Source organism: Syngnathoides biaculeatus, chromosome 2 (assembly GCF_019802595.1).
Source record: "Syngnathoides biaculeatus isolate LvHL_M chromosome 2, ASM1980259v1, whole genome shotgun sequence".
Lineage (NCBI taxonomy): Eukaryota > Metazoa > Chordata > Actinopteri > Syngnathiformes > Syngnathidae > Syngnathoides > Syngnathoides biaculeatus.
In genome coordinates this window covers 18572995-18597456 of record NC_084641.1, presented here as the reverse complement: position 1 = coordinate 18597456, position 24462 = coordinate 18572995, and the positions used below count along the sequence as shown (strand labels likewise).

The window sequence follows — 24462 nt, the reverse complement described above, 5'->3', positions numbered from 1 at the left end:
CTGTCATCATCAGGCATCATAGCCTGCTGCCACACTGGAGCGACACATGCTATAATTGCACAATGACGTGGAGCATGTCAACAGCAATTACAGAATACCTGGCCTCCACCTGAGGGCACCCCAACAACACCCACCACTCTCCGAGTTTCTTTTTGGGCCCACACTCCCAATCACGCTGGTCCTATTTAGGCATCAAATATTAATCGAGATTTGTCACCTAAGGGGCCGCTGCTGCAGGTTGGATTTTGAGACACTTTGCTCATTATTATTTCATGTCATTCAGGGGAAGCGCATTTAAGATGATTATGATTTAAAGGAAGCAACACAAATGCGTGAGTGCAAAGATGGTGCGGGTGGTTCTGTTTAGGTAGGTTTAGGCTCTCCAAATATATATATTTTTCTTCCAATGTATTTATTTTGCTCTATTTTAATATCATATACAGTATTACATGAAGTGAAATGATTGACGGTATGGGTCCGCCAGTGGCTAGCGCATCTGATGTTCCTTATTTTATTTAGTTTAATGCCTTGTGGTCCTATCACATTACCATTATATCATCTGTATGCTTCTCACAGTCACTGGGGGGCACATTTTCACAGTGTCCTGGAATTGCTATGATATAGCAGCGTTGTCAAAATCATTTTTGTCATGGGCCACGTTGTTGGTACGGTTTTCCTTAGAAGGCCGGCATGACTTTGAAAGCATATAAATGTTTCATTGTATGATCATCGTAATACTATATGTAAACAACCACTTGATGGATAAGTAGTTGTAAGGCCGGAAGTCAAGGACAACAGTGTTCACCTCTTTTCATAATTTCTGCAAAAAAGGGGTTGGTCTCATCAAATACTTCCAACATCTCAATGCATTTATTCATTGCATACAGTATGTTTTCAAATTTTGGTACAAATTTTAGCAAGAATCCTGAGGGTTGATGCAGATGATTACAAGAAATGATGTAGCAGGGCGGCTGTGGCCCCTGGGCCTCGAGTTTGACACCTCTGGTATTTTACTTATTTTTTGCTGTGTCGTCATGTTGATTGTTTTACTACAGTAATTCATCATTACCCACATCATCATCGTCAGAATATTTGATATGGACTTACAGGTATCATGCACCGTGTGTCCGACTAATTAACTGTAAGCTTTTTTCCTTTTTAAGGGTACAGTAATATAAGCATTTGAAATGCTCTTAAAGTTTTACGGGATTATAGTATGTGGTATGTTTAACTATTAATACTGTGTAATCTATTATCACTTTTAGTGGTGCATCACATTGCAGGAATTCCATATTTGTTGTCAGACTCAGTCCCTCCGCTGTACTGGGTTATATTAAGCACAATTTGGATATATTGCACTAAAGTTTCAAGTCTCAAATTCAAAGTTAATGCCTAATGCCAATTGTTTTTCATGTACTGTATATTTTCCGTGCCACGCGTGACATTTCCTTGTATACACAGACGAGACACACAAAACAACCCACATGCGGAGAGCACATTGCACTTAAAAATAGCTACACGAGAACAAACACTGAGAAATGATAACACAGACGTAAACATTTATCCATCCATCCATTTTCTGAGCCACTTAGCCTCCCAAGAGTCATGGGAGTGCAGAGCCAATCCCAGCTGTCATCGGGCAGGAGGCGGGGTACACCCTGAACTGGTTGCCAGCCCAGGGCACATAGAGACAGACACTCATACTTATCACATCGAGGGGCAATTTAGAGTGTCCAATTAATGTTGCATGTTTTTGGGATGTGGGAGGAAACTGGAGTGTCCAGGGAAAACCCACGAAGGCACGGGGAGAACATTTAAACTCCGCACAGGGAGGACGGGATTTGAACCTCAGAACTGTGACTTGATTTAAATTAGGGTAACCTCCACTTTATTCTACTGGAAATAATTTTCCTTGATCGCTAAAGTAGCATATTTATGTACTTTATATATATCGGTCCAAAGTTTCGCTTTCATGTGTATTCCAGAAGGTGTTTTTGCATTTTTTAAGTTGATTTTGGGCGAAACAGTGAGCGACTGTTTTGAGCGGACTGGGGTTTAAATCTCGGCCCTGCCTGCGTGGAGTTTGCATGTTCTACCTGCGGTTGTGTGGACTTTCTCAGGCTCTCCGGTTTCCCCCACATCCCAAAAACATGCATTGTTGGTTGAATGCGGACTCTAAATTGCCCATAATTGTGAATGTGAGTGAGTGCGGATGGTTTGTTTCTATGTGCCCTGCGATTGGCTTGAAACCAGGTCAGGTTGTGTGCCGCCTCCTACCCAAAGATTGCTGTGATATGCTCCAGCACTCCTGCGACCCTTGTGAGGAGAAGCAGCTCAGATAATGGATGGGTGGAAGTGTATTTTGGCTGTTGGGCAGACACTCGTAGACAACATAAACACGACTTCACTGATGGTGTATTTTGATAAAGTTAATTGAACATATCGCAATTGTTCCATTTGAAAGTCGAGTTTTGGTCTTTTTCTCGGCCGTAACACCAGTAGAAAACAAAAACCCAGCAATTTCAGGACATCTAGTCACCATCGCAGTGTCGGTTGCCACACACCCCAGATGCCTCCGCCCACTTTATCCTGCTTCCGACTTAAAAAAAAAAAAAAAAAACGAGCAAAGCACACCCACGCGGTGCACAAAAGACACACAAGCCCACACCCTATGCTTTTTGTATGTGTGAAGTGATGCAGATGATATGGCTACAGCACACTGAAGGGCTAAATGTGTCCTCAAAGACAAGAATAAAATCCATCAAAGCATTAAATCATGAAACAATCAACATTCTACTTTTATGTATTTGCGGTTGTACACATTTAATCGGCATTTTTTTTTTCAGTTTATCCATTCAAAAGCTTTTGATGCATGGAGAACTTCAAAGCTGAGTGTTTTGGTGTTGAGCCAACAGAGGGCGTCGTACATCAGTTTATCAACGCGAGTGGGTTTGCGTCTCCTTTGCAAGCCACCGCTCTACTTTTTGTCGCTGACATTTTGGAAGCGGTGGGTCAGCAAAATGGGGACAACAGACTAATAAGCAGCAACATTTCTCATCTCGAGTTGCTTTTTTCTTAATAACTAATGATGATTTCTGCTTTCATTAGAACCACTGCTCAGGGAAGTGACCATTTTTAGATTTCAGCTGTCTGCGTCACCAGCCGACCAAATAAGAGGTAATCCATCCATTTTCTTTTGCCGCTTATCCTCACAAGGGTCGCATGGAGTGCTGGAACCTATCCCAGCTGTCAACAGGCACGAGGCGTTGTACACCCTGAACTGGTTGCCAGCCAATCGAAGGGCACATTGAGACAAACAGCCGCACTCACAATTTAGGGGCAATTTAGAGTGTCCAATAAATTTTTTCCTTTTTTTCTGGATGTGGGAGGAAACTAGAGTGCCCGGAGAAAACTCACGCAGGCACAGGGAGAACATGCAAACTCCACACAGGCGGGTCCGGGATCGAACCCGGTACCTCAGAACTGTGAGGCCAACGTTTTACCAGCTGCTCGGTTGCATGGGACCACTTCAAACAGATTATTTGGTGAAAATAAAAATGTCTACCCACAATCTGATCTAATTTAATATCATCTCATCTAAATATAAATGTCAAATTCAGGGCAGTAGCTGTATAATAGCATGCTAAATGCTATGCAATTCTTTTCAAAATAAACTTCTGACCCACATTTCTATTTATCACTGTAACTTATGAATATAACACAAATAAGCATGTATTAATTTTACATCAGCCAAAATTAAAGCTAAGCAAAGCAAATCAATCTTTATAGCGCACTTCATACACAAGGTAAAAAAAAGTACTTAACATGATTAAAATCTTAAAAAATTAAAACATTTAAAACCGAAAGAAATGAAAATGGTACTTATGATAAAAGTAGAATTTAATCAGCGTTGAGTGCAAGAAATATTTAAAAATGGAAATATTCTATAAAGCATGAGGAAAAATAATACTTTTTAACCTGGATTTAAAAACATTCACACTCGTCACCTCTATTGGCAACTTATTCGATTTGTGTGCAGCATCTTAGCTACTGTAAGTGCTACTTCACCATGTTTGCTTTGGACTCTGCGTTCCACTATTTGACCAGAGTCAGTTGACCTCAGACCCGTACTGGCTTTGTATACCATTAGCATTTATTTCAGGTATTCAGGACCTAAACCATTTAGATTCATAGACGTATTGCCATTGCAACAAGTGCAAAAAATAAATTAAATAAAAAAATAAGATCGAGAGTGATTCTTTGGACTCTGACAGCAGCTGGAATGAGCTGTTTTTTTTGGCCTACTTGTACTGGTTTTAAATGGTTCTGTACTTTCTGCCCAATAGCACTAGCACAAACAGGGAGTGGCCCGGGTGGTAGGATAGCACATGCTCTCCTGAGGCAGTAAGAACTGTGAAGGTCCTCTAATCTTGGCAGAGGGCTCCCATTGACCTTCTCAGCCGTTTTGGTGACCCTCTGGAGTTCTTTCCTGCACAGGCATTTAGTGAGGATGCTTTACAAGGTGGACCGTTAAAAAGATACACAGTCTCTGGCTGATGTTCTTCTCCCAGAGGATTCTCTGAAAGTGGAATATTTTTTATGCCTTCTTAGCCACCTGTGCGGCGACCTTATTCCATCTTCTCCTCGGTGTGGACTTCCAGGAAGCAGATGTCACTGATCACGGGTTCTACTGGTGAAAATGGGCTGAATGTCTGTTTTGTTTTTTCTGAAGTCAATGATGAGCTCCTTCGTTTTGGATGTGTTCAGCAACTTCTCATTGTCTCTGCATCACACGGTCAACTGTGGCACCTCATCCCAGTAATTGGACTCATCACCTCCCGTCATGCAGCCTACCACTGTGGTGTCGTACGCATGCTTTTTGTACGTTAACTTTCTGGTCGTAGTCCGATTTGTTCGACCCCCGAGACGTTCGAACACAGGTTCCACTGTAGTTGGAGAAAGGTGTGTGGAGATAATGATGACAGACCTTACACCTGTGAATTCATGAGTGGCCATTTAAATCTCTTACTCTCTGAACAGTCCAAGAAAAAAAAGTAGAGAAATCAGGGAAGAAAAAATAAAGGGAGGGTCCCTGTCAGCACTCTACCCCCACTCACTTCACTCCACTATAAATCCTCTCCCGTCAAGGATTTGAGACAGAAAACGGTGAAATGCTGCAGCAGCTATTTTGTTTCAAACTCTCCAAAATAGTAACGAGTCGTCTCCGGTGACAGCGTGCGGAGCCAGCTCTTAGCGACATGTCACACACTTGCTGTGCTCAGAGAGCGGGAAATCACGTTGACGCTTCAAGAGAGAAGAAGCGTTCACCTGACAGTCAGCACCCCAGTTGTGACGACGCGATGGCGTGAGCTAAAAGCAACGGCAATTAGGGATGGAGCTCAAAAACCTCAACGATTCACAAGGAAAGACAAAATTTGACCATTTTCAATAATATTTTATTCTCTAAACACAGAGACAGCAGTGATAGATGGTAGTAGTCTTTGTTGGCTTACAGTCAGACATTTTTTTTGTCATTGCTAAATGCTAATCAGTGACGTCTTGTTCAGATATTGGAAACACACAGGCGCACATGCACACATATACACACACAGCCCCTGAAATAACTATTTAGCACGTCATCATTTTTCTCACTAAATATACTTCCCAAAATGATATTGAGAAATTCTTGACGTAAATTTGCTACCATCTGTGAGGATGATGAAAATGAAAAGAGGGTGGACATTTCAGCAGGATAATGATCCAAAATATAGTGTCAAGAAAACACTCAATTTGTTTCCATCCATCCATCCATTCATTCATTCATTCATCCATCCATGTTCTACCATTAATCCAAGGTCGGGTCACAGGGGCAATAGCTTTAAAAGGGACGCCCGGACCTAACCCTCTCCGCAGCCACTTCATCTAGCTCTTATGGGGGCAACCCGAGGCATTCCCCAGCCAGCCGAGAGATATAGTCTCTTTCTCAGCATGCCCTGAGCTGTTCCGAGGGTTTCCTCTCAGTGGGACATGCCCAGAACTCCTCACCATTGATGCGTCTGGGAGGGATCTGAACCAGATGCCGCAGCACCCTCGTGTCTTTCCTTTCAATGTGGAGAAGTGGCGGCTTTATTCTGAGGTCATCCCGGATGACCGAACTTCTCACCCTATTTCTAAGGGAGACTCCGGACAGTCTGCGGAGAAAACTCAATTTGGCCGTTTGTATGGGGGATGTTGTTCATGACCCACAGGTTGTGACCATAGGTGAGGGGTAAGACTGTAGATCAACTGGTAAATTGAGAGGTTTAACTGTCGGCTTACCTCCTTTTCTACTACAATGAACTGATACAAAGTCCGCATCACTGCAGACGCTGCACGCATTTGCCTGTCGAGCTCCCATTCCATTCTTCCTTTACTCGTGAGCAAGACCCCAAGATATCTGAACTCCTCCAATTAGGGTAAGATCTCATCACTGACCGAGAGAGGGCAGGCCATGATTTTCTGACTGACGATCATGGTCTCATATTTGAAGGTGCTGATTATCATCCCACCCGGTTCACTCTCAGCTCTGAAACGCTCCAGTGAGTTGGAGAACACAGCTTGATGGAGCCAACAGAACCACATCAACTGCAAAAAAGAGGGATGCAATACTGAGGACACCAAACCAGACCCCCTCTATTCCTCGGATAATCATATAAATTCTGTCCGTAAAAGTTATAAAACAGAATCAGTTATAAAAGGCAGTAGTCCAACGCTCACCGGAAATGAATCAGACTTACTGCCGGCAATGAGGACCAAACTCTGACACTGGTCTTACAGGGGTCAAACAGGGATTATTAGGGGGTTTAGTACCCAATACTCCCACCCCACCCCACACATAACTCCCCAAAGGACATGGTCTCCGTCTCAAAGTCCGCAAAAACACTTGGAAACTGGTTGAGTGAATTCCCATGCACCCTTGAGGACCCTGGCAAGGGTGTAGAGCTGGTCCACTGTTCCATGGCCAGGACCAAAACCACACTGGTCACAGAGGCGTGCCACCCAGTACAGCCCCACATATCCAGAGGCTTTAGAAACTCTGGGAAAATCTCATCCACCCTTGGGTCCTTGTCACTGAGGATTTTTTTTCTTTTTTTTTTTTTTTTTAATACCATTTTTGATTACCTCAACCCCAGAGAAAGGAGAGCCTGCCTCAGAGAACCCCAACTCAGGTTCTGCTTGGGGAGGTGTGTGGGTAGAATAGAGGAGATATTCCCCCCACTGACTCAAAACATCTCGAGTTGAGGTCAGCAACACCCCATCCCCACAGTCTTCAGGGTGCACTGCTTCCGGATGATGGACCTTTTTCCTTGGCCTCACCAAACTCCCCGCATGCCCGAGTTTTTGCTTCAGCAAACACCAAAGCTGCATTCTGCTTGGCAAGCCGGTACCCCTCTTCTGCCTCAGAAAATTCACATTCTTCAGGTTTGGCATGCAACCAATTTTTCAGGTTCTCTGCAAGTGAACATGTAACTTCTGATTTTTTAGTTCTCTTGAAATGATTAGAATATCATCCAGGTAAATGAAAGAAAACCAGCCAATGAGTAATACTTTGACAATCGAATAACAGATTTCCACATTGGCTGTAGTACAGGCACAGCTACAGTAGTCCCTCATGCGTTGGTTATGTTCCTTAGACCTGAGCCACATGCCCCCTAAGTTGAATCACTTTGTCCCTAGGAGTATCTTGCTAGACTGATGCCATCCAAGAAAGATGGATCGGGCTGAAAACCCAACTCTTTTCCAAGCAGAACAAGGAGAAAAATATCACTCTTAACATGTCTCATGCAACAGGATAAGATGTTAGTATAATTTTTAAAGAAATGACAATCAGGCCTTCAGTGACTTTGGTCGGAAGGACTGCTATCAATCAGCTGTGTGTGTACTGGACTTAACCTTTAGAAATAAGTGTCCTTTTGCGGCTCTGCAAAGACAAGCAAGACTGAAACAAAATCACACGGAAACCAAAATCTTATCGGGATGAAAAGGAAAGTACAAGAGTACAGGAATCATCCATCATGTACAGTATTTCTTGGCATAGAAGAGATTACATGCTTCCTTACTGAAATATTATTTTACTTTCATTTGAATTATTTATGGCTACTTGATTCGCTGTTTGGAAAACGTGTTTTTTTTTTCCTCATACATTATTAAAAGTGGAGGGTCAGAATACTGTATGTGGCAGTGTACTCATCTGAGGGATCTCAGAGTGTCCGTCTTTGAGACAATTTATTGAAATCTGGTGGCCAGAACAGAGCCGTCCGTTAGCCTTGTGTCGCTAATGAGATGGGGGCAGGGGGGGAAAATTTGAGAATGGTGGGCTGGCTGTCAACTGCTCGGTGATGGTTTTAGGACTAAGCAGTGATACTTCATTAATTAACCTTCACATTCTATGTAGATCCGCTCATCAAGATGCAGTTAATTAAAGAAAGGTCATTCCAAGGGCTGCTGGAAGCAGCATTATTACAATGGAGGGATGGCACTGCTTTGAGCCAGATAACACAAGGGGAAAGTGAGGCCAGGGGGGTGGGGGGTGGGTGGGTCAAGGGGGTGGCCATCAGTCCCTTTTGAAATGCCAGACAACTTGCCAAAGCCATTTTCTGACTCTTGACCGCGGCACACTTTTTTTCCTCGCTTGAGGAAAAAAAGTGTTTTTAAAAGCTGTTTTTATCTTTTCGTAAAGTAGCTTTCCAACAAGAGGCTCTTATGGAAAAAGCTGCCGTAAAATATTAAGTGCACTCAATCTACAACATCTATCTTTTAACATCCCTTCACAGTTTTTTCCACTTCTCTTGAATTGCAGCCCCATGTATTCGCTGTCAATTTCTCAAACCTTGCCCAATCTCCTTGATAAAACTCAAGTTAACAATACATTAAAATTGTTAAACGCATTCCAGCCTACTTAAAGATGCCTAACATTGGTTAAAAAAAAAAAATCGCAAAATCAATCAATTTATAGAAATACTTTTTAAGGAAGACATACAATCACTTCCTGTCATGTCCTTGAAAGTGGGAAATATGATGTATGGTTGCTGATGTTAAAACAAACTAAATGGGCACACTCACATGAGCTACCGTTGGCCACAGCTCGCACCAATAGACACACACACACACACACACACACACACACACACACACACACAAGCAAACACATTCTTGTGGAATGAAATCCACAACCAAACTCCACCACGTACTACCCCTTAAAGGCACAGACATAACACAAAGACACTTAATATGTACATTTTTCCACATACTGCACAGTATTTTATGCATGTAATTCTTTTTTCTGTCTAACCCTAGACAACCCAAGACATCCAAATCCTCATTTAAAATTGTGACCCCATGGGTTCTCTAGGGTCAAATACATTCATAGCGTGTTTAAAAAAAGTCCTTTGCAATAAGTTTAACGTGGTAAAAGTTTGTGAGTGGAGTATAACTGTTCTTGTAACTTTTATATGGTCTCTGGACACCAAAGGTTTTCACATATAATTTACTGGACTTCAGTTCGAAACCAATACACTGAATTTCATATTATACTATTCACAGTTGGCTTTTAAATGCAGTGTTTCAAATTAAACAAATCATGTTTTTTTTAATGCAATTTTCAAGTTTATTTTTAATGCAATTATTTCAGTGGAGAAATTCAAATAAAAATGATTCAAATTAAATTAAAGCTGCCACACATTACAGCCCATACACCCCCCCCCCACACACACACAAATTGCAATGAATTTGGTTTAACTAAGAAATTTTTTTTGTTGGCATCATTTTAACAATCTTATTTTTGGTCTGCATTGTATAAACATTTAATCCATTCATCCTGTTTTTGAGCCGCTTATCCTCACAAGGGTCGCTGGAGTGCTGGTGCCTATCCCAGCTGTCTTCAGGTAGGAGGCAGGGTACTCCCTGGACTGGTTGCCAGCCAATTGTGGGGCAGATGGAGACAGGCAACCATTCGGACTCACATTCACCCCTACAATTTAAAGTCTTCAATTAACCTACAATGGGTGTTTTTGCGATTTGGGATGAAACTGGAGCACCAGGAGAACACCCACACAGCTGCAGGGAGAACATGCCAACTCCACACCGACGAGGCCGGAATATGAATCTTGGTCCTCAGAATTGTGAGGCAGATGCTCTAATCAGTCTTCACCGTGCCGCGTGTATAAATGTTCCCTTTTTTCCAGATTCTCCTCTTCCGAATCCTTCCTTTGTATTCAATGAAAGATTTAAACAGCGACAGTGAGAGTTTTGGTGACTTTCTTTGAAAATGGGTCTTAAAATGTGAATTTTTGGAAACAATGATTGGAGCGCGTGCGTGTTAAGTATCCAGTGCAGGCAGTACAGTATTTCTCCATTCAAAACAACAATGGTGGCCCACATCCTTGGGCTTTACATAGGTGGATCCACGCAATGTGGTGTACAAAAGCGTCACAGCCTTTGTTAAAGGAGACAGTCAGAAGCTTGGGGAAATTTCCTGCTTGTATTACATCACGATCCTTAGTAGCTCCATATTGTCGTAGAATGACTACTGCTGCGCACTGAGCAAGAAAAGGACATTTCTTTGTATAGTGCCCTTCAAACACAAGGCAAATCCATAATGTTTCAGAGAGGTAAAAAAATAATGACAAAAAAATACTTAAAGGACAAAAAATAAGATGAATCTACACATAAAACCAGGAAAAGAGAAACAATAACATGCTAAAATATTTTATATTTAATATCACAAAAAATGCAATATGTAGAATTATTTTATTTCTGAAAGATCAGCAGTGAACAATGATGTTTTCAGACCATATTTCACACTAAATACATTTACACAAACACATTTGAAGGTCCCCAACAGTGGAATGATAGCTGATCACATAAGTAAAACCACCTATATTTACATTTTATTTAGAAACGTCGCTCTTTTGTGCTTCCCTATTGAATTACGCTTGAGGACAGAAACGTGCTGTTCAAAGAATTTCGCAAAAAGGGGAGCCGCAGGGGTTAGTATCTCTCTGTCCTCCAAAAAGAGGCAAAGCTGACCACATTTGTGGGCTGCGATTGAGGGAGCCCTTACATGAAATGATGACGATCCTGTAAAATGAGCAAATCATGGGCACGAGGACACCCACCCATTCAAGCGCCTCCACAGCACAACTGTTAACTCGGTGCCAGGATGGCGGCTACTGGCAGCGGCGGGCTGCTAGGTGTGAGAGGTTAGCACATGCCGAGCCAGTAATTGATGGTGTGAGAGCAACGAGGCGCCATGTCTCCTTCAAGGTGCCGCAGCACTTTATCAGGCCGCCTGTAAATCAGCCACGTGTGGCTGCGCATCACATTGCTGTTTGATCCCTCTCAGATACTCTAATACAATAATATACACTTGCTGATACATACCTATGTACAAAAAAATGCATTATGCCAGCCTCCTGTGTACATTAATGTTGATCTATAGCAAATGCGTGCTTTTCTTTCTTGTGGCCCTCAGTAGTGGGCTTGGAGGTTTTGAGTGGTGGTCAAATGAAGGGAATGAATGAATCCCCTGACATACATACGGTTATTCGGTTGTTTTAGGTTCGTCAGTACTTATAATAACCTGCAATTTAAAAAAATATGCAGCTTCTTTGTGGAGATTTCGGATCCCTGCAGTGTCATTTTCCCACCAAAATCCTGTTTACTATTACGGAATTGTTTGATGCTTGTAGTCCTAACAGGATTTTTGCTCGTGTTGTTTTCCACTTACTTTTTGTTTTGAGTAAAACTGGTCATCTTTGTTGTCTCTCTTTTTTGTATTCTTCCCTCCCTAAATGTAGAGTGTTTAGCTTGACAGATAGCTAACAGTTCCACCAAAATGACAGAGTTCTTCCTTCAAGCTGTTTGTCCTGAATGGATCACGGGATCACAATGCACTGCCATGATAACGAGGCTGACGTACTGTAGGTTCCTATCTGAATACAATGTGGAAAACCCCGTATTCAGGCTAACGGAAATTAGCATTGGCATTGTATTTTTTTTTTTTCAACTTTCAAACTGTTACCTTAGTATAAATATACTCGCTGCTGTTTAATTTTGTTTAGTTGACTTGGACTTGCAAACCGGAAGGGGCATCACACAATGTGTACCGTAATTCCCGGTCTTCAGAGCGCACATGGTTATGACCCTCGGTACACAGAAACGGTTTAATGCTAGCGCCCCTCTAGCGTTAAGGAGATACTAGCGTTAATGCAACGCTAGCTTTAGCACGGCGCCAGCGTTAAACTTTGTGTACAGAGGTTTATAACCAGGTGTGCTAACGCTAAGGCCGTGCTAACGCTAGCGCTGCTTCACCGCATAAACCGCAGGGTTGAAAGTGTGTGAAAAAAGTCGCGGCTTGTAAACCGGAAATTACGGTAATATGTGTGACTTATGTGTGAAAAAAGATTCTTTTGGGTTTTGTTTTTAAAGTCAGTTAAATTGTTTAACCAAAGAATCCAATTCCAAGAGATACCATTTTGACCCGTCTTCTAAGTGTTTTTAGCCTACTAACTTAACTAAACTTTGAAAATGTTCCGGTGGGGCACTGCCCGTCTAACCCTAACACTTACCGGTAGTTGAAACTGAGTACCACACGATCAGTGAACACTCAACTTGAGCTTCTTTTAACATTCAGGGATTTTATTTTTTAATGTCAAAGTAAGAACTCAGATGCAGATGCAGCAAATCGCAATGGATATTAAAATGTCTAAAGTTCACAAATGGTACATAAATACTTTATTTATGCTGACTACAGTTTGGTCGACAAATCACAGATTTCAGCAAACGTTACATCAAGGTGGGATAGGCTCCAGCATGCCCGAGACCCTACTCAGGATAACCTGTATGGAAAATGAATGAATCAGTGTTATATCACAAAACAGAAAAAGCTTTTTGAGGTCTTCCATTCCTTTGAAAATCCATTCAATGACTTTTCAGTGCGTGCTGGAAGATGAATACATTGGTCTCTCCCTCCATAAAGACATCAAATGTAAGCCTGCGTCCCTGCGCTTGTATCTTTTCTTCAAACGTATTTACTTTTATTCTATTCATAGCAGTCCATCCAATCAAAGTGAATGGCGTCCCTCTCCAGATTGTATTCCTGCTCGTTTGCCGGCTGTGTGCACAAAGGAGAGCAATGTCCCGTCCAACAATGCTCGTGCCATTTGTGCCACTCAGCCCCAGAATGTCATTGGCTCGAGCGTGACAGTCCGACATAACTCTACCTTTTTTTCCCCGACAACACAGCTCCCAATTATGAGGCTCCAAATTCAATAGCAATTTTCCGCTCAATGAAATAGTGGTTTCAATCTCGAGAGTAATGTCACTTTAGAGACGTTTCTGCGAATGGTGTGTCTGCGAGCGGATGGATGGACACGGGCGAGGGTTCATTTTGAGCTGAGGGAATGATAGTCGTCTACTCAAGCTTGTCATTTATCGATGAGATGCTCTGTGGGGATGTTTTCAGTCGTGAATTGCTCTTCTTTAAAACCCTCCACTTGTTAGCATTCAGTCAGTCCTGCTAGAAGAAGAAAAATGAAAAAGAAACCCCCAGTTTCTTACTCCGTAAAGCGCAGCCAGACGTCCACCAGAGTTGAATTACTACAAAAATGTAAATCATTGTGGTGTGCCGTATTAGTGTTTCTTAGTCCGATCATGTCTGAGAAGGCGGAGGTACAGAAACGCTAGGATAGGCAGGATCCAAAATACATGCAGCGAGGTCTGATGACTAGGAGACAAACAAGGAAACATGAACTAGGACTTGACGATGACCATGAAACATAAACTAAGACAGGACTAAACTGTGGTGGCACAGAAACGCTGTAACGAGTATAGCTCAACACTACACTATTCTGCGTGGTGGAGATTCCTACTGTCAGTGAATGCAACTCACTAACTCAGGGGAACGAAATGGCAAATGCCAGTGACAAAAACTCCAACTTAAAGGGTCACTGCCATGAAATGGATGATTTTTAGAATGTTATTAATGAAAAAACAGCAGCCGACATGGACCCATGCGTTTTTTCATCACAAAACATGATTTGGACATATACAGCTTTTTGTAACTCCCGCCATAAAAATCCTCTTGAGGGATTTGTTTTCGAGAAGAAGCAGGAAGTGCCGTACATGGCAGGACCGCTGTCAAGTGGATTCGTTGGTTTCTATTAGATTTATCTCCTGGAAGGTAGCTTGTTGTTCCTTTGTGTTAGCCAAAATGCCGGCTCGTCGCATTGCTGGACATTGCTTGAACACTTGGAAGGATAGATTTATCCTTCATAATTTGCAAGAGACCCGGTTTGTCGTGAAAAATGGATTCCACGGGTGCAAAGGATGAGACCTTTGTCCGTTCCAAATGACAGACAGGTGTGTATACAGCTACTAAAAAAAATAATTTTGGGTCGGACCACGTAATCCGTCTCTCGTGTAACACAAGATCCCAGTATGTATGACAGGGGTGCTAAATGGGTCGATGTGCGTGTCGGGCTTGCCCGCGAAGGCTGCCGTGTCGGCTCGCCTGCGAAGGCTGGCGTGATGGCTCGCCAGCGAAGACTGCCGCATTGTTCCTCTTGGACGAGCACGGCTTCAGCCAGGCTGGCTCATACATACTCTCTAGGAGTCTGTCGCTGCCGCGGCAGTGTGTACGAGCCAGCCTGGTGGAAGCCGTGCTCGTTCGCGAGGCATGACATGGCAGCCTTCACCGGGTCCGCTGGTCACTGCTTCGGCTGGGGTGGCTCATCTTTGGTGCCGAGGTGGCTTATCACGGTGCCGAGCCGGGCCGCTTCACGGTGTTGTCATCGCACGCGACTGAGTGCGCCATTGCCGACAGGGTTGTTCATAGCTTCCGCCGTCATCTGCGGCAGCGATAAACAATTGTTTATGGCGCAGTCAGCCGCGAGCGTCGACAACACCATAAAGTGGCACTGTGATAAGTCACCTCGGTGGCGAAAATGAGCCACCCCAGCCAACAAGGCCGGCGGCCGGCTCAGCTTTGCTGACATAGCCGGCGGGCGGCTCGGCCTTGCCGACAAGGCCGGCGATGGCTCATCTCCGCCACGGAAGCGGATCAGACGGGGAGGTGGTTTGGCCGTGATCGCACATGATCTGAATATGGCTCGAAACAATATTGCCCCAGCAACTTCACTCGTTTGTGAGATGTTCTCTTCTTCAAAAAGAGCTTCCGTGTCAGAAGGGGCGTGGTCGTCTCCCATAGTGGGGTGACGTCACGGACAGGAGATCCAGCCCATATGGCGACCACTTGGATGTCATTGAATGACACTTTTGCAACTTTGCACATGGATGACACGTTCTCTGCTCATATTTATTTTTTTGTATAGACATTGAAGTGAATAATGTTATATGTATTTTTCATTACAATATCTATTTTACAATGTTTGTAGGGACGACACTTGACCTCTAACAGCAAATGACAAAGGAGTACGGGTTTGAACATCACATAACTGAGTGTATATTTTTCTTGTCAAATGTTTTCTTCTCTTAACACCCCTTGTTGACAAACTAACTCCCCGGCCAACGTCAATCAAAACAAAGCCTCTCACTTTCACGTATGGTGGAAGTAAAAAGAAATAAAAGAGCAAGCGGATGCACACACTCATGATTACTTTTGATCACAGTGCGCTCGTTTTGCTTAAGTGCAGCATTTAAAGTAGCGCACAACAATAATAATGAAGAAAAAAAATGCAATTATAAACAGTGTTTGTGTGTAATATATCAGCGGCGCATCCAGGGGCACCCTTAATGAATGCAATGCAACGTGCAAGCAGTGAGCCATGCGTGCGCCCCGCTCGATGTGGCTGTGAAAATAAACAGAGCAATGGAAACGCTTCTCATTAGTGTTGTTTTCATATGAAGTCCCTCACATGAGCTCGACAAAGCCGTCTCGCTGTACCAAGCTCCTCCGGGACTGCCGCGCCAACACGGCGAGGGCAGACAACAGTGCGCCCATACCGACAACCTTGCTACTGTACCTTCTATAGTTGCTGATCCTTAACCCCATCCCACAAAAAAAAAAAAAAAAAAAAAATAGTAATAACACTATTACTCTCTATGGAATCCTTGCTACGGCACAGAAAAGCACATTAAGATCTTCCAGAAAGTCCTTTCATTTATCATCATTTCCGTTGTTCTTAGAAGGGACGAATGACCCCATTGCTCTTATTAGGGTTAGTGAATGTCTGTGTGTGTGTAATATTATACGTTGGAGTGTTTTTTAAGTGTGTGTGCATGCATGTGTTAGCATGTGTGTTTTAGTCTCCGTATGTTAATGTTTGTGTTAATAGTACAGGTGCTGTTAGTGTATGCGAAGGGCTATTTTATAATCGCACAGGCGTGCACAGTTTACCTTTACATTTAAGAGCAACACACCTACGCAGTTTGGAAAATGTATGCAGTTCTACTCCAAGTTGGGGGGTGTCACTATAGCTGGTATTGGTTAGGAACCCACGGGGCAGAGTTTCCTCTGCATTTTTTTTTGGCCACTTCTGGTGGCTGTTTTTACTTTCCTTTCCGGAACTAAGCAACAATAATGGCGACTGTGGAACAGTGTCGACTAGGCGTTGGCCTCACAGTTCTGGGGTCCCAGGTTCAATCTTGGCTCCGCCTGTGTGCAGTTTACATGATCTCCCCATGCCTGCGTGGGTTCTTCTCTGGGGACACCGCTTTCCTCTCACATCCCAAAAACATGCAACATTAATTGGACTCTCTAAATTGCGCCTAGTTGTGATTGTGACTGCGGCTGTTTGTCCCTATGTGCCCTGCGATTGGCTGGCAACCACTTCAGGGTGTCCCCTGCCTCCTGCCCTTTGACAGTTGGGATAGGCTCCAGCAATCCCATTTTAAAAATGTATTTATTACTATATGGAACACACATAATTTTGTTTGCAGCATTTACAGACTGGTGTTACTAACCTAAAACACTGTTATTCAACTTCTCTGTGATAACCGCACGTGAAGTACACAGAAAAAGTGCAAATACAGTATACAATACATGTTTTGAACAAACAAGTCTAATGCTGCTCTTATTTATTTCTCTCCAAAACTAAAATCAGTCACAATGGAGAATTACAAGAAAAAATGTCCGAGTTTTTGTGCGATTAGAATAGAGTGCAAACACTGTAAGATCAACAAATATAAACAGAAAATGGATGGAGATTTGGATGAATGAAACCTGATTAGTGTGTCTACAATTAAGAAGAAAAGTTTGCGCACCTGATGGGTACGTTCAACCGACTGGTTCACGGGTGAGGCAATTTGACAGTTAGTGCTTTGGAATTGCAAGTAACATCATGATATATTTCAGTCTAATATATGCATGTATAAGTATGTCGTGTTTTATAAATCACCGGGTAGTATATAGTTTTGAAAAGAGCGTGCTGTTGACATTGTGCTTATAGTGGTGTAAGTCCGGGTTTATGTTTTGTTCCTCGAGTGTGAGGATTAGATTTTTGTGTAGGATTTTATTGTTTATACAGTAGAAAAAATAGCATATTTGTGTGTGTGCGATGTGTATTGATGTACTGTATGTGTGTGTTAGAGCAGTGTTTCCCAACCTTTACTTTACCCAATTTTGATTATAAAATTCTCACGGCATGGCACCAAACACAAATAACACAAAAAGTATGAATACGGAAATAATGATCTCAATTTGCTTAGTTTAAAAAATTGGGCTTTTTTAATGTAACACAAGCCTGATATACTTACAGAAAAACATGACATAAAAACGTTACCGTAATTCCCGGCCTATAGAGCGCGCCTTTGTACATTTGTACAGGAAATACCATTTGGTACCTACGTACGCCGCAGCTGTGTAAAAAGCCGCAAGTGCCCACATCGAAACCCACATTCAAACACGAGATATTTACACAGAAATAGGTTAATGGTAGTGCCGCGCTAAAGCTAGTGGTAACGCTAGTGCCGCGCTAGCGCTAACAGAAACAGGGCCGTAACCGGTAAATATCACTGAGACATGCCAGTAACACAGCAGCAACACGCTAGCACAGCGCTAACACTAGCGCAGCACCGACAGGCCGGTAAAAGTCACTCCCTCGGCACATACATTCCACCGGTCTCATTCTTACTTCTTCCGCTCGAGTGCCCCCTTGCGGCCGTTAGAAAAAATGCACCAATTATCCGCATCACTGCATAAACCGCAGGTTTGAAAGCGTGTGAAAAAAGCCGCAGCTTGCAGGCCGGAAATTATGGTAATCGCCTTGAGCCATCTAATGGAAGAGCATTTAATAATTTTACCTGTCGCTACACGTCATTGGCATTAAATATAAAAACATTTGTGAAAAATTACTTTTGGAATAATAAAGTGAAATTGGATAATTTCCCACCGCACCAGTCTCTCACGGCACAGTAGTCTGTCGTGGCACCTTTGTTGGGAATCAAGGCGTTTAAACGTGTCTGTTCGTTTCTGTGTTAGAAGACGTGTGTGTGCATTTCTGTTTGTTTATGTTAAGGGTGTTTTGTGCATGTTACATTATGTGTAAAAGTGTGTATTAGCGTACGTGTGAATATGTTAGAGTGTACAGAACGTGTGTTAGTGTCATGGAAGAATGGAGTCCTCGAGAGACTCCACTGTAGCTAGGAGGGAGATGTGGGGGGGTAGGAGAGGGGGCAGGGAGAAACAGGTGTGCCGAGCTTCTGGATTGCAGCATGTGAACCAGTTGTTTCATGCGCACCTGTTTGCCTGTTGACACGTTGACAACAAAGCGAAAAGACCTCGCAATGCTAACACACAAATCAATTTCACACTGCTGTGCAAGGTCACATTAATTATGATGAAGTGCCATCATTTTGCTACTACTCCAAAAAATTGCACAGTTTGGGAGCTTACAGCACATATGCTTGTAGAGGACACTTCATTTACGGAATGCCGTTTCTAATATTTTGGTTACCTTATTTAACTCCATCACATTTCAAAACCATTTAATATGGTTAGGATGTAAGGATGTTAGGATGATAATTGATACCACGGACAAACACTTTTCTGTTATAAAACCTTTACTAAGTGTACAACCAATGTTTCAAATACCATTTTAACATTTTTAGTGTAAAAAGAAGAGAGAAAAATATAATATTATTGACAAGGTCAATGATTAGACGTGAAAAAACAAATGTGTACATGCCCATTTCTTGATATCGCGTAGCGAAGACAGTAATGAACAAGCAGTGATCCCCAACCACTTTTCCACTGCAGATGTGTCCCTGGAAATGATCCAGGTTTACTAAACAGGAGTGAAAAATTTCTCATATTACAGAAAAATTATTCTATTCATACCAGCGACAGGCTGAACAATTAATTACTCTTCCATGAAATGGCAGAAGATAGTTAACCTTTGTATCCACTTTTTGTTTGGTGGTATCCCCCTGATTTCCTTTCAAAGTCAAATATGTGGCTTGACTCAATAAATTTTGTGAAACACTGACCTTGAAAACTGTATAACATAAATCCTTACAGGGAAGAACAAGATGGGACTCAAGTAGTGTGTGCCACGGCCTCCTCCTGGCCCAGTCGGTCCACCTGACATGTCACGAGAGAAGCATCTTACTCCGGATGACCAAAAATATCACCTTTCTTGCTATCTTGCACTTTTCCAGTAGAGAGGGGACATGTAAGTTGATGTGGAGCATGGGGCCGTGATTTGCATTCAAAGGACGTCGAGGTGACACGAACGGTGGCTCCAGAATGCACTTGAGGGTTGATAAGCAATGCTGCACAAAAGATGATAGTTGCACTCAGATTTCTTCACGACTGGGCTTTAAAATGGGCTAAAGCAGAAGAAACCTTGCTCCTCTATTCTACATGAGAGTGGAGCAAATTTGAACTTTATTCCTGTGGGTGTTAAAGAGGAGCGCAATGCGTTTGTGTGGAATGCAAACATTTGTATGTCTGTCGTTTTGGAGTTATGTTGTTGTGTCTAAAAGCAGTGGTGACACAATGGAGTCCAATGACACTACCAGCCGAGGGCAAAATTAATTCAGGCACAACTTGTTTGCGAACAAAACGGGTACATGGAGAAAGATGAACTGTAAATAAATTGAGGGCATTAACATTGGAGCAGTAAAGAAAGTTGGGTGTGAATACTGGACAATACACATTTTATGGCAGGGGTGCCCAGATGGTGAGGGTTAGGTGGAGTGGGGGAGGCTGACATCTTTTTTTCTTTTTTTAGAACGACCAGTAATGAAATAGAATGACCAAGTCATAAAGATCTACCCACTATAAAAATGCAAAACATATTTACTGTAAAGTATATTGAAGATTCTTTATGTGTAAATGTATCACAACGGCATGAGCCAATATTGCACAACACAACATAGTGACCCATAAACATTTTTATAACTATCTGAGTTCACAATGATCACCTGGGCTTTGTCACTCACGTCAGTGGATTCGTCCAACTGCAGTGAAAAACACGCACAATCCGAGATGTCCTTCCACACATCAGCCATGGCTTCACGGCGCCGTGCAACTGTACTCCTTTACAGCTGCAGAAATTTTATTGAAGATAATATTTCCGCCTTGTTTTTAAAAGATCAGCACGAGTCAGCTAACCTCTTTTACCATCTCTCCATCTTGGAAGGACTTCTTATTAACGATAATGTGATAAACCCGGAATGATGCTTCGGTGGCGGCTTTCGCTGTTGAACTATATTGTGTGAAAAGTGACTGCTGTGCGGCCAATTGGGATTTTAGTTCGTTCACTTTTCTCATTCTCAGCTTGCTTTTCGGCAGAATGTCGGTGTCGTATTTTCCATGAAGTGTTCGAAAATGCCGCTCCACATTTCACTCCGCTGGCAGATGAGGCAAACGCGCTTCGAAAATGACATGGTGAAAAAAAAGTCCGCTTCACATTCCGTATGAAAGTCATGTTTGATAAGATTTCTTAAGCGAGGGCTTAAAATAAGGGTGAACTCGCTGACTAGAGAGTTTTCCTGTACTGCTGCTGTTTGCACATGCGCGGTGAGCTAAAGGTCAGAAAAATATGGCTGTCTTTTTTTTTTTTCCTCGCGGCACGCCGTCGCGATTTACTAGTCGATCGACGCATTGAGCACCCCTGTTTTATGGTATTCAGTAGTCTTGCTCCAATTAACTTAATTATTTTACCCCTTCATAATTCTATATACACCCCATCATTAAAATGTAAAGTAAGTTTCATTTATTTATTTCACCTACACCTCTGATCCCCAACTTTTATTGAGCCAAGGACCACTTTGTCAAAAATAAAAACCCTCACTGCATCCCACTAAACCGAAAGACGCAAAGTGTCTATATTAGGAAATGACAATCTTTTCTTATTTTACTCACAACTGTACTAATTCATGCAGTGTATGCTGTAAATATTGTCATGATGATCTTGTCCGTTTACTCATAAATTTACCAAGTGTGAAAACAGAGCCTGTTTAGCTGAGCGCAAGGCTTTTATTCAGTTGCATGAACAATAAGAGGTGGATATGCAGGTTAACCAGACCTTTTATCATCTCGCAGGCATTGTTATGCCGGTGACTATATGTCACTGGTAAAGATACATGAAAAAAGTATCTGCGAGCAACAGTATGGTTTCATGCCTAGAAAGAGTACCACAGATGCATTATTTGCCTTGAGGATGCTCGTGGAAAAGTACAGAGAAGGTCAGAAGGAGCTACATTGTGTCTTTGTGGATCTAGAGAAAGCCTATGACAGAGTACCAAGAGAGGAACTGTGGTACTGCATGCGTAAGTCTGGTGTGGCAGAGAAGTATGTTAAAATAGTACAGGACATGTATGATGGCAGCAGAACAATGGTGAGGTGTGCCTTAGGTGTGACAGAGGAATTTAAGGTGGAGGTGGGACTGCATCAGGGATCAGCTCTGAGCCCCTTCCTGTTTGCAGTGGTAATGGATAGGCTGACAGATGAGGTTAGACTGGAATCCCCTTGGACCATGATGTTCGCAGATGATATTGTCATATGCAGTGAAAGCAGGGAGCATGCAGAGGAACAATTGGAAAGATGGAGACGTGCACTGGAAAGGAGAGGAATGAAGATTAGCCGAAGTAAAACAGAATATATGTGCGTGAATGAGAAAAGTAGAGGGGGAAGAGTGAGGCTACAGGGAGAAGAGATAGCGAGGGTGGACGACTTCAAATACTTGGGGTCAACAATACAGAGCAATGGAGAGTGTGGTCAGGAAGTGAAGAAACGGGTCCAAGCAGGGTGGAACAGTTGGCGCAAGGTGTCTGGTGTGTTATGTGACAGAAGAGTCTTTGCTAGGATGAAGGGCAGCAAAGTTTATAAAACAGTGGTGAGGCCGGCCATGATGTACGGATTAGAAACGGTGGCACTGAAGAAACAACAGGAAGCTGAACTGGAGGTGGCAGAAATGAAGATGTTGAGGTTCTCGCTCGGAGTGACCAGGTTGGATAGGATTAGAAATGAGCTCATTCGAGGGACAGCCAAAGCTGGATGTTTTGGAGACAAGATTGAGAGAGCAGACTTCGATGGTTTGGACATGTTCAGAGGCGAGAGAGTGAGTATATTGGTAGAAGGATGCTGAGGATGGAGCTCCCAGGCAAAAGAGCGAGAGGAAGACCAAAGAGAAGGTTTATGGATGTGGTGAGGGAAGACATGAGGGCAGTTGGGGTTAGAGAGGAAGATGCAGGAGATAGGCTAAGATGGCAAAAGATGACACGCTGTGGCGACCCCTAACGGGACAAGCCGAAAGGAAAAGAAGAAGAAGAAGAAAGATACATGAAAAAATATACAGCTTTTGTAGGTAAATTAATTTTCGGTATCAAATTTTTCCACTCTGTGACTCACTCAGTGCTTTCACTCTTCCACCACACAATTTTTTTTCGTGTGGACGCACGGTCAGAGCTGTGGGTAAATTTACGCACGTTCCCAGCCATGAGCCCAAGTTGATACAGTGAAGAAAATAAGTATTTGAACACGCTGCTATATTCCAAGTTCTCCCACTTAGAAATAATGGAGGGGTCTGAAATTTTCATTGTAGATGCATGTCCACTGTGAGAGAGATAATCTCAAAAGAAAAATCCAGAAATCACTATGTATGATGTTCGATTTATTTGTGTGATACAGCTGCAAATAAGTACTTGAACACCTGAGAAAACCAATGTTAATATTTGTTTCAGTAGCCTTTGTTTGCAATTACAGTGGTCAAACGTTTCCTGTAGTTGTTCATCAGGTTTGCACACACTGCAGGAGGGATTTTGGCCCACTCCTCGACATAAATCTTCTCTAGATCAGACAGGTTTCTGGATTGTCGCTGAGAAACACGGAGTTTCAGCTCCCTCCAAAGATTTTCTATTGGGTTTAGGTCTGGAGACTGGCTAGGCCACGCCAGAAACTTGATATGCTTTTTACGGAAAAACTCCTTGGTTTTCCTGGCTCTGTGCTTTGCATCACTGGCATGTTGAAAGGGGGAAAGAGGTTGTTCCCCAAAATATCACAATACATGGCTGCGGTCATCCTCTCCTTAATACAGTGCAGTTGTCATATACCATGTGCAGAAAAATACCCCCAAAGCATCATGCTACCACCCCCCATGCTCCACAGTAGGGATGGTGTTCTTGGGATGGAACTCAGAATTCGTCTTCCTCCAAACACAGTTAGTGGAATTAAAAAGTTCCATTTTGGTCTCATCTCACCACAAAACCTTCTTCCATTGACTCCTCTGTATCATCCAAATGATCATCGGAAAACTGAAGACGGGCCTTGACATGTGCTGGTTTAAGCAGGGGAACCTTCCGTGCCATGCATGTTTTCAAACCATGATGTCTTAGTGTAGTCACCTTGGAAACAGTGGTCCCAGATCTTTTCAGGTCATTGAGCAAGTCCTGTCGTGTAATCCTGGGCTGATTCCTCATCTTCCTAAGGATCATTGAGACCCCATGAATTGATATCTTGCATGGGGCTCCACTCCAATTGAGATTGACCGTCACGTTTAGCTTCTTCCATTTTCTACTGATTGCTCCAACAGTGGACCTTTTTTTTAACCAAGCTGCTTGGAAATTTCTCCGTAGCCCTTTCCAGCCCTGTGGAGTTGTACAATTTTGTCTCTGGTGTCTTTGGACAGCTCTTTGGTCTTGGGCGTGTTACAAGTTCGGGTCTTATTGATTGTATGGGGTGGACAGGTGTCTTTATGCAGCCAACGACCTCACACAGGTGCATCTGAGTGGAGGTGGACTTTTAAAGGCGGACGAACAGGTCTTTGAGGGTCAGAATTCTATCTGATAGGCAGGTGTTCAAATACTTATTTGCAGCTGTATCACACAAATAATTCATTTAAAAAAAATCATACATTGTGATTTCTGGATTTTTCTTTTTAGATTATCGCTCTCACAGTGGACATGCACCTACGATGAACTTTCCAGACCCCTCAATGATTTCCAAGTGAGAGAACTTCC

General features: G+C 42.8%; 1 long non-coding RNA gene across 1 annotated transcript; it reads left to right on the top strand.

The window, feature by feature from the left end:
- The first annotated feature begins 98 nt into the window (after positions 1–98).
- LOC133513110 (uncharacterized) lies at positions 99–3176 on the top strand. The gene is made up of 3 exons (XR_009798395.1): positions 99–237; positions 2847–3007; positions 3109–3176. It is a non-coding gene; the product is annotated as an uncharacterized LOC133513110 (long non-coding RNA).
- The last annotated feature ends 21286 nt before the right edge of the window (positions 3177–24462 follow it).